The 9,710-nt window shown below is 41.6% G+C and overlaps 1 protein-coding gene across 3 annotated transcripts in view; it reads left to right on the plus strand.

Moving 5' to 3' along the window:
- The window catches only part of LOC147464557 (Radical SAM superfamily protein), a 57,967-nt gene extending 54,034 nt beyond the window's left edge, over nucleotides 1–3,933 (plus strand). The window contains exon 11 of one of the 3 annotated variants that reach the window (XM_086515575.1): nucleotides 3,783–3,933. The gene's annotated coding sequence lies outside the window, so the exon portion shown is untranslated. Of the gene's footprint in view, nucleotides 1–3,051; nucleotides 3,685–3,782 lie in introns of those variants that run through there. The other 2 variants (XM_086515556.1, XM_086515566.1) reach the window with 2 other exon arrangements.
- Nucleotides 3,934–9,710: the final 5,777 nt, after the last annotated feature.

Consider the following 9,710-nt stretch of genomic DNA (forward strand, 5'->3'; position numbering starts at 1 on the left):
TGACAAAACCACTTCTTTATGTCTTGCATCCATCCCATGCTCAAATCTTGCTTTTATGCGTCTTTTGAACTTTTTTGCTTGCTTCCCATGCAATTGTAGGAAAAGAGAGAGAGAGAGAGAGAGAGAGAGAGAGAGATGAAATGAAATGAAATGTAATATTACCGTCTTCAAAAGGCCAAAATGACCTATGAGACCAAAAGGTTACATGTGGTGAATTTAATACCAGGTGTGGGTACAAAAAGTACAAAGAACTGAAAAGAAAATAGTGGGTAGGGGTGGGGTGAAAGTTGATACATAGGGGAATACAAAGGGTGAGCTGATACAATGGAGCTCTCTGACAGTCGAGGCATCATATACATATACATCAGTATCCGGGATGGCTCCTATGTTGCACCAGTATGGTATGGATCCTCTGTCGCAATTTGCGTGGATGTCGAGAGGGCCCCCTCATCCGTGTGCAACAGGACTATCCAACTCTATCGCCCGATCAAGCAGTATGCCTTTGGTGCCTCTAGTGTTGTTATACTATGGGGGCTGCTCGAACTCCTCTGTCTGTGACTGAAAGAAATGTGTAATCTTCCGCTGCCTCTGGATCTCTCTCATTGTGCCCCTCTTCAAGAGGTTCTCTCTGTGTTTGTGAATCTCCAATAAGTATAATCCGAGGCATCTTTGATCCTAAAAACCTCTTTGAATAGACAGTGAAAGAGGGGAGATGGAGGGTGCATCCAAAGAGTACCGAAATGGGGGTAGCCGGTCTATACTAAAGCCATGTAACTGAAACCAAGATGCCATCTCTGCAGAATAACATGATCTATCTCCCTGTAATGCCAACTGTCGCGAAGACTATAGTGTGTTGATCGAGCATATCTGTCTCTAGGGAGAGCCCAGGTGCTATGCATAAACGAAACTGATCGAGTGAGTGCCAATGGAGGAGCAACGAGCTCCGCCCTAACAATGTTATGTGGTACCGAGGCCTTGGCCCTAATCATCCGAGAAATCATAGACACCAAGGGCTTCTCCATCCATCAGTACTGCCAGCTAGTGGGTAGGGGTGAGGATCAGAAATGAAATGTTATATTAACGTCTTCAAAAGGCCAAAATGACCTATGAGACCAATCAGTTACAAAATAGTGAATCTAATACCATGTCTGGGTACAAAAGAACTAGAAAAGAACTAGAAGTGGAACAAAATACTACTACTACTACTACAATCTAAAACTACGTGGGTGTAGCAGCTGATACAATAGGTACCCGGTAAACTGGATGTAACAGTGTGTGAAACAAAGATGGAAGAAATGGTGAGGATCCATCCTCATCTGCACTCTGGATGTCGAGAGAGTATGGCTCGAATCTTCTGTTGTAGTCTCCGTCGATGCTGTGTAGCTCCTCTCCTCAGTCGCGGTCGTCTGTATCTCTGTAGCTCCAATGCTCGGTCGATGAGAGTGCCAGTAGTGGTCGAATGAGTGTGGGACGAGCTTTGCAGTGGTGGCTGCTCCTCTGGCTGTCCCATATCTAGTGAAAAGAAATCTGTAATGTGTCTCTGGGACTGCCTCTCTCTAGCTCTCCCCAGTAAAGTGTCTCTATACCTGTGTAACTCAAGTAGATATAGTCCAAGACATCTCTGATCCTCATAACTCATGACCCTAGATAGAGGACCAAAACCCTCTCTGAATAAGCAGTGGAAACGCCCCCGTATCTCATAGAACACTGTGCAATGACATATGTAGTGCAACTCTGTCTCTGGCTCTCTCTGGCATAATTGGCATAGCCTGCTGTCTGCTCGTATCCCTCTGAATCTACCAGTCTCAATCTCGAGCTGATGTGAGGATGTGCGTATCTGACCAATGGCACAACGCAAACCATGAGACATATGTGTGTCCATGTAGCTGGGTCGAATCACAAACCCATCTCCTGTGAGGTGGAGAAGATGCTCTCTATAGAAAGCCATCTTCGTGCTCAACTCCTGAGGCGGCTCTATCCATGTCCTCCTGGTGTCGAGCTGGATCAGGTCCTAACGAATGAGTCTAGTGATCTCCACCCGTGTAAGAGACAGCGAGGGTGCCTGAAGAGAATACTGGAAAGGGGGCAACCTGTCCATGGTGAAGCCATGCGTCTGAAACCATGAAGTCATCTGTGCATACCAGCATGAAGTGTCCCCCTGTAGAGCTAACTGTCTGGAAGACTCAAGGGCCAGTCTAGCATATCTGTCTCTAGTAGTATCCCATAGGCTGTGCACAAAGGACACTGATCTGGTAAGCGCCTCAATCTCCATGGGGGGGGGCAGCTAGCTCTGCTCGAATGATCGCGTGAGGTACGGAGGCCTTGGCTCTAATCAATCGGGAGATCATAGATACCAAGGGCCTCTCCATACGTCTCCAACCATCCTGGCCTACAGAAGGTCCCCATACCTGTACCCCATACATCATAGCTGAGGCTACTAAAGTATCAAAGAGCCATAACTTTGTCCGAGGTTCCTGGAACTGAACCTGCGAACACATCCTCTCCAAGCCTCCCAAGGCCGCATAAGCTCTGGTCAGTCTAGTCTTTGCTGCTCTCCCCAAAGAAAACCTCGGCCCAGTGAAGACTATCCCAAGGTAAGTGTATGCATCTGTATACTCCACAATCTCTTGACCATACGTGAAGGTCGGTGCCGATCTCCTGATCCATACGTGGCGATCCGAGAGAGAGAGAGAGAGAGAGAGAGAGAGAGAGAGAGAGAGAGAGAGAGAGAGAGAGAGAGAGAGAGAGAGAGAGAGAGAGAGAGAGAGAGAGAGAGAGAGATCGAGATCTGACTAGGTAAATAGTGGAGTGAGTGCGTGTGCAAAAAATGTGGATGTTTAATATTAGTGGGCGTTTGTGTAATGTACCTCAAATGCCATACATAAGTTTATTATTTCTCCTGCAGCCAAAGAATGTTGGTGTCATTTTAGGTGACTGAAGTGAATGTTTTGTACAACTTGTGTGACATTTTAATTGTGGGGCGGGCCATCTTTTGGCAAAGCTTTGCAGCTTTGCTGATAATAAGCTGCGCTCTATTTTGGTATTTTGCAGACATAAGCTTGCTGAAGAGAGATAGTTCTAAAATAAAGCTGCCAAAATAAAGTTGCCAGTGGTGAGAAACCTAATGTCAACCTGAATATTGATGCTATGCTTCAGGTCAAAGGACATATTGCAGCTGATTTCATTTACAGATAACCAGCTTAAAACAAGATTAGAGAGTGGAGAGTGAATGAGAGGAAAGGTTAATTAAAGGTGAGTGTCCCATTCACCTGCACCAAAGTATGTCAAGAGTTTTGAGCAGAGCAATAGCAGAGAAAGGGACATTGAGGAAGTGGAAAAGGGAGTTGAGCTTGTCGAGCCAGACTGAACTTTGAATCTTAGCTCTTTTGGGAGGAAAGACGTAGTTTTGTAAATAAGTTAGTTTGCTGTAGTTATAAAATCCTTTATCAACTCTGATTTGAGTGACTAGCTCGTCTGTCTTGCTATGGGAGTGCAAGCCATGGAGGCATGCTTAGATTCCATCAACATATGAAAGAGTTATCTTATCTTATAGCAGCGGAAAAATTCCAATATGAAGGACGTGTGCGTTTTTAGCACTTTTAAGGTCAGCTATATTTTCCTTTCTCTAGCTGTACAAAACATGATATTTGAATTGTTGATTGATACCTAGCCTGAGGTTGGTGAGTGAAGCTAGTACAAATGTCGAAGCACAACCGGGTCGTTTTTCACAGCATTACTTTTTAAATTATTTGGATGATTAATTTCATGCTTGTTTGCTGAAGGGAATGCCTGAGAGTGCTTGTCTGGACAACCCTTAAAAGTGGCCATGAGGTGTTGGCACTAGTATATAATCACGAAGGGGAAACACCGACCAAAAGCCCCATATAGCTGAAAGACAGGTATTAGAAAACAGACTTACCCACTAGTTCACTGTGTTTCTTGTAAAACTGGGTTTTCGTGCTCTAATTGTTGGACCTACATCTAATAAGGTTCACCTCAATAGATTTATGTCTGCACCACATCATGTCGCTATTGCCAAGTGCGGGAAGTTATACCAGGGTCCTTTCAAATAAGGGGTGATGGACTTGTGGTCCAAGCTTTTGGTTTCAATACAACAAAGAAACGCAATCTAGTAGGATGAATTCCAGAGATTTTCATTTACGTGTCATTTACATCACGACCGAAAAATAGCATTAATGGACATGAAGTACTACTGATTGCTAGTAATCATTTCTTGGAAACTTTTGCATTGCCATACTCAGAGATAGATACATGTAAATGGCATTATTGATAGTCTCCTGTCTATTGGATTACTTTCCAAAAAAAGTAGGTGAAGCACCTGTATTTATGTATCACTGAGGTGGATGCTATCTCAGACTCACAAAAATGAGCATCTCCATTCAGGCATCACCAAGGTGGGATAATGATTAGATTTGTCATTTCTGAAGAGTCAAAGCGGAACCCTAGAATCCTGATAAGAAAAGGAATCATGTTTAGTGAGCCCTAAATGAGGCATAAAAGGTGGACATAATGCGGGGATATGGAGGGATGAACAGTAGGCAATGAAGAAAAATAAGCATGCTTGTGTTAGCATTATCCTGTTTACAAAGTGAGGTGCTTAGTACCTTTCGGTGGATTGAACCAAGTTAGTGTGTGTACATGGCCTATGGCCCTATGTATTTAGCATACAATTAGTTGTAGATGTATGGGCGCTGGGAGGCCTATTCTGCAGGTCAGGCGACTGGCGGCAGCCGGGAGCCTGCTGCAGAATTGGTCGACCAACGGCCATTCCCAGCCGTCACTGTTGCTGGGAGGCTGACAGCTTAGCACCCAGAAACAGAATATTTTGCCTGGATTACACGTCAGCATGCGGAAAAATAGTTGCGGGCTGTAGCCGGTGACTGTCTGCGGAATCAGTCGACCAGCGACTGTGACAGTTCTAGAACTTTCTAGGAGACGAAGATAGTAGAGCCTTCTGGAAGTTTGTCTTTGGAACATTTCAATAGAACTGGATATTTCTTTGGAATTCAACTATATTATGTGGATTCCTTATTCTCTAGCATTGGAATTATTCAGCTTGCTAAGGTGTGTTGCCACAGGGCACATCCACCTTTCTTTAAACGGTCCATCGATTCATGCTGGTGTGAAGAGGAGTACTTCACTAATTATTTTTGAGAATCCTTAATTTCTGATCAGGCACAGAAATGAGATCTCTCCTCTAGGTACGAAATGCAAGAAAACCGTGTTCTGAGTAAGCAATTGTGCTCTTATTGCTTTGTAGATGCTAAACACTTTGAGCATCTTATGAGAATCATTTCAAATCATCTTAATATGGGATAACTATTTTTCTGAATCAACCAAAGTTTTCTTTATCTTTGATTGCTAGTGGACATAGAGACAAATCTTTATTTTACATATGCCATGTAGAGTAGATGGCGTAAATTCCTTGTAGAGTCGTATCATAATTTGTCAAATTTAGACTTTACCACTTCAAATTGATTCCTTGAGTATCGAACATAAGTTTGTGTCGAGACTCTAGCACTAGAAACATGTCAAAAAGTCTCTAGTCAATTGTGTTGGGCTTGAATAAAGTTCAAGGAGTAAAGATTTTTAAGATTTGTATCACTAGCACTAACGTGATATGCTATTGTATGCCATTAGAGAACCTAGAAGCTTAGGAGTTCCAATCAAAGGTTTAAAAGAATTTCCATAGGCTTGGTGGGTAAAAATAAATGGAAGCCATAAAAAAGAGTAGCTTGAAAATTCAAGACTATTGAATGCAAGGTAAGTTTGCAAGGTCTGAGCTTCTATGGGAATCTCACTATTATGGCCTACTCCTCTCCTCTCTTTTATGACCAAGAGTTGTCTCAAGTGTGTGGATACTCCACCTATACAAAACTTATTCAAATGAAATTATGCATCCCATACTGTACAATTTAATTCAAATTTTGTTAACAAAGTCCTTTAGAAATTTGAGATCTTTTTTCATGGATGAGTGGCTTTTCCATGGGTGGAAAATAAGGATGCCTCCATCAGGTGAGCATATTCAACACTAGTTCAAGATGGGCGACAAGCTAAGTGCTCTTTTGTATTTGAATGTAACGAAGGACAAAGAACTAGTTGGCCATGCACAATCCACCTTTGGCCGAAACACGATGTAGTCACACATAATCTACCTTAAGGTTGTTACCCAAGGTGTCCTTAGTTGTCTCAATGTCTTTCTCCTCTAGGGCTTGAAATTGAGGGATAGTTTATAGACATGGTCGTCTTGCTTCCCCTTGTCTAAGGTAGTTGATAACACTTGATTGTACATTTTTGTGTTCGAATATACATTTAATTTGAAGATACTCTTAAGTGCACATTCATTGTGGCATTGAATGCGCCCTTGTTTGTGAATGCCCATAAGATTGTGTTGAATCTTTTTTGACTTGATGGCCTTCATGTTTACAATTGTCAGTTCTAATGTACCTGTTTGTGCACAAATAGTTTCGGTGCCATGTACCTTATGTTTAGTGCACTTTGGCCTCCTCATACAAGGATAGTATGAGACTAGCCCATATGCAATCACCTCCATAGCACATTAGATTTGTTGCTTGTTGTTTACACCCTGCCCGTGTATAGGCGGACCATGATGACCTCTTGCAAAGAACATTCATGCTCTCTTTTGGTGGGGGCTTCCTTACCTTCTCACTTGCCTCTTAGGACATATGCTCGATACACTGCTTTCAATGCTTTCATAAGAAAGAAAAGAAATTGACAAAACAATGGGAAAGACAGATTAAGAGAGAGAGAGAGAGAGAGAGAGAGAGAGAGAGAGAGAGAGATTTTATTATCATCCTTGGAGGTCAAATATGACCGATGGGAGCAAAGATACATGTGATATAGTATGTATGGGGTTGAAGAGTGATTCTTGATGCTCTAGAATTATGGTCATGAGAGTCACAAATGGAGAACCCACACTTTGAGCGGGAGAGGAAAGTGTGTAGATCTAAGTCATGACTGAAAACCTAAGGGAAGCAAGTTCGGATGTGAGCAAAAGCGGTGTACTCTAGAAGTTTGTGATTTTCATATCTCAAATTTGTAGCGATTATAATGTGCAATGTCAATTTGACTCTTCTCCATTGCCCCAATATCCTGTCTCACATAGAAGATAGGAGTGGGAGCTAAGCCGAATGGTTGTGATAGTGCCGTTAAGGGGATAAGGTCAAGCATATGAGAATGAGTATGGTTTCCGCTATTGGCAAAGAACATGGTTTTGTAGCTGGAGGCAATATGGGTGGTGTAATGCATGAAGCGCATCCCACTGGATTCCTCCCAAGCCGTAATACATTGGTGTTGTAGAAAAGCTTCATTCACTTTGGAGTCTATTGAAGCATCATGTAGCAAGTTCAATGCATCCCATCTCCCAAACCACTATGTCTTGCATCCATCCCATGATTAAGATCTTGGAACTTTTTTGCTTGCTTCCCATGCAATTGTAAGAAGTTGATGTGAGGGGTTTTGACACATATTTATCATATATTTCACAACTCTTCCACACCCATAACCTTAATTGGAAGTGATCCCTACTCAAGAAGTATGAGCGTATATGGTGTTTGTGTCTTAACTTGGAGAAAGTTTATAAGAAAATGCTGTTGGACATTCTCAAACTCTTTCCAAGTAGACATTGAGGTGCTCCCGTTCCACACTTCAACTCTATAGAGAAGAATCAGTGTCACCAATGTGTCAAAAAGGTACTTCTTGAGAATCCGACATTTGATATTTTCCGCATTACACATGTTCTTAAATGCATAGTACAATCTCTTCCAAGCTTCCAAACGATGTATAGCACATTTATACCATGACACTCAAAGCTCTCAACAACTTCAAGGGTCTTATTGTTGTATACAATGCATGATTATCTCCATTACGTACCCAAACAACTTTGTGATAAAAGAACAAATTATTATAGTATGGTAGTTTTTTACATTCCTTCCTTTATGTAAAGGCTTGACCCAATTAGTGCTCCAATCGTAAGGCACACCATGTTGAAGTGTAAGGTTGAACATATGACACATCCAATCATATGTAAAATTTTTTGTCTATTTAATTAATTTTGGCTTGATACTTTGAAGATTCCCCACTCTACGAGTGGCTGTTACCCAAGGTGTAATATGGGACATAAAAATACGTAGTGAATATAACAATACACACAGGTAAGGTACAAGAGACCAAGAAACAGTAGAAAGAGACTTGGGACAACATTGTCATCCATCATTCATATCCAAAAGAACTGATTGCTACATGTGTAGAATGTTGAGCGCGCCTGACTTATAGAACCCCTTTCGGCATATCACTACAAAGAGTCGCACCTTTTAAAATCAGCACACAATCCTTTACATAGTTTAATTAAGGTTCCTGAGGCCTAATGTCTGGCACGCATGAAGGACCCGATCCCATGTACAAGAATTGAATGAGAGATTAAGCTTCCCTTTATGGTATCCTTGCCGAGAATTGAACATCAACACCAAATCTCCTAGGCTATAAACACTAAAGTCGGACAAGACTTTGTGGCTTCTCTTCCCCATAAGGATTCTAAAGGCCTTCTTTTTCTTGTTCTTGAACTCTCTCATCAACATGAAACTAGCTTATCGATCCTCTTCCAACTGCAACAATTGGTCTATTTAGTAAACCATCGAATCCTTGGGTAGCAATCTCTCTGATATCGCAATGCGCATGTTGGATACTACAAATTCCAATGGAGAAATGTGTTCTATTCCAAACGCCAGCGTTGTCAAAAAGTAAGCGGTCTTGCCAGGAAGGCACCAGGCCTCTTGCTGTGAGAGTTTGTGAGGAAGCTCAAGGGTTATGAGAAAGAGCTAAGATGTAGATAACATAGCTTCTAGAGCTAAAGAAGAAATGTAGCCAAAGAAGCCGCTCACTTTTCCTTACAAACACACACGTGATGGAGAGAACTCATGAAAGATAGTCAGAACAAAACAAAAATGAAAACATCGAGATTACGATTATATCGTATCATGGGTAGGATAAAAGGGTTAATGGATGAGTTAATGATATTTAATCTTTGTTGTCCAAATAAGCTGCGGATTGCTCTTTGGAACTGTAGCTTTGTGCTTACAATAATGTATATGTTTTGTCTAGCGATTGGGATTAGTTGTGAGTACAAATCCTCTTGATTCATAATAAAATAACCACATTCACATCAAAAGAGAAGTCATAGTCAATAATAGGTAGTATGATGGGATCTGGTGAAGGAAGTATTTTGTTGAGCCTTTCAGGACCAAATAGAAACACTATGCGTTGCTGAAAGTGAATCTTTCGACTAATCCAAATGTTGACCCTAATAGATTGCACTGAATGGAATTGAAAGAAATTACCTCTATGTGGATTATGGTTATTCATCAATGATATACCTAGTATGTTCAAAGATAAAGGTGAAAGAAGTGAAAGGAGAAGAAGAAGAGAGTTTCTCCCAAGCCCTATTGTTGCCCTTAGGCAATAAGGATACTGCGGGGAGAGAAGTACCTGTAGCAAGGAGATTCTAGAGTTTGTGGAAGAGAATGAGAACCTTAAGAGAGAGAGATGCTTGTGGAAGATGAAGATATGGTTACTAACCTTGTGCTCATAATTGTTTCCCGCAAGAAGGTTGTACTCATTACATTGACAAGGTTGCTGCTTGAATACCTTCCAATGAAACAATTAGGACACAA

Source organism: Adiantum capillus-veneris, chromosome 1 (assembly GCF_014529385.1).
Source record: "Adiantum capillus-veneris isolate H3 chromosome 1, ASM1452938v2, whole genome shotgun sequence".
Classification (NCBI taxonomy): domain Eukaryota; kingdom Viridiplantae; phylum Streptophyta; class Polypodiopsida; order Polypodiales; family Pteridaceae; genus Adiantum; species Adiantum capillus-veneris.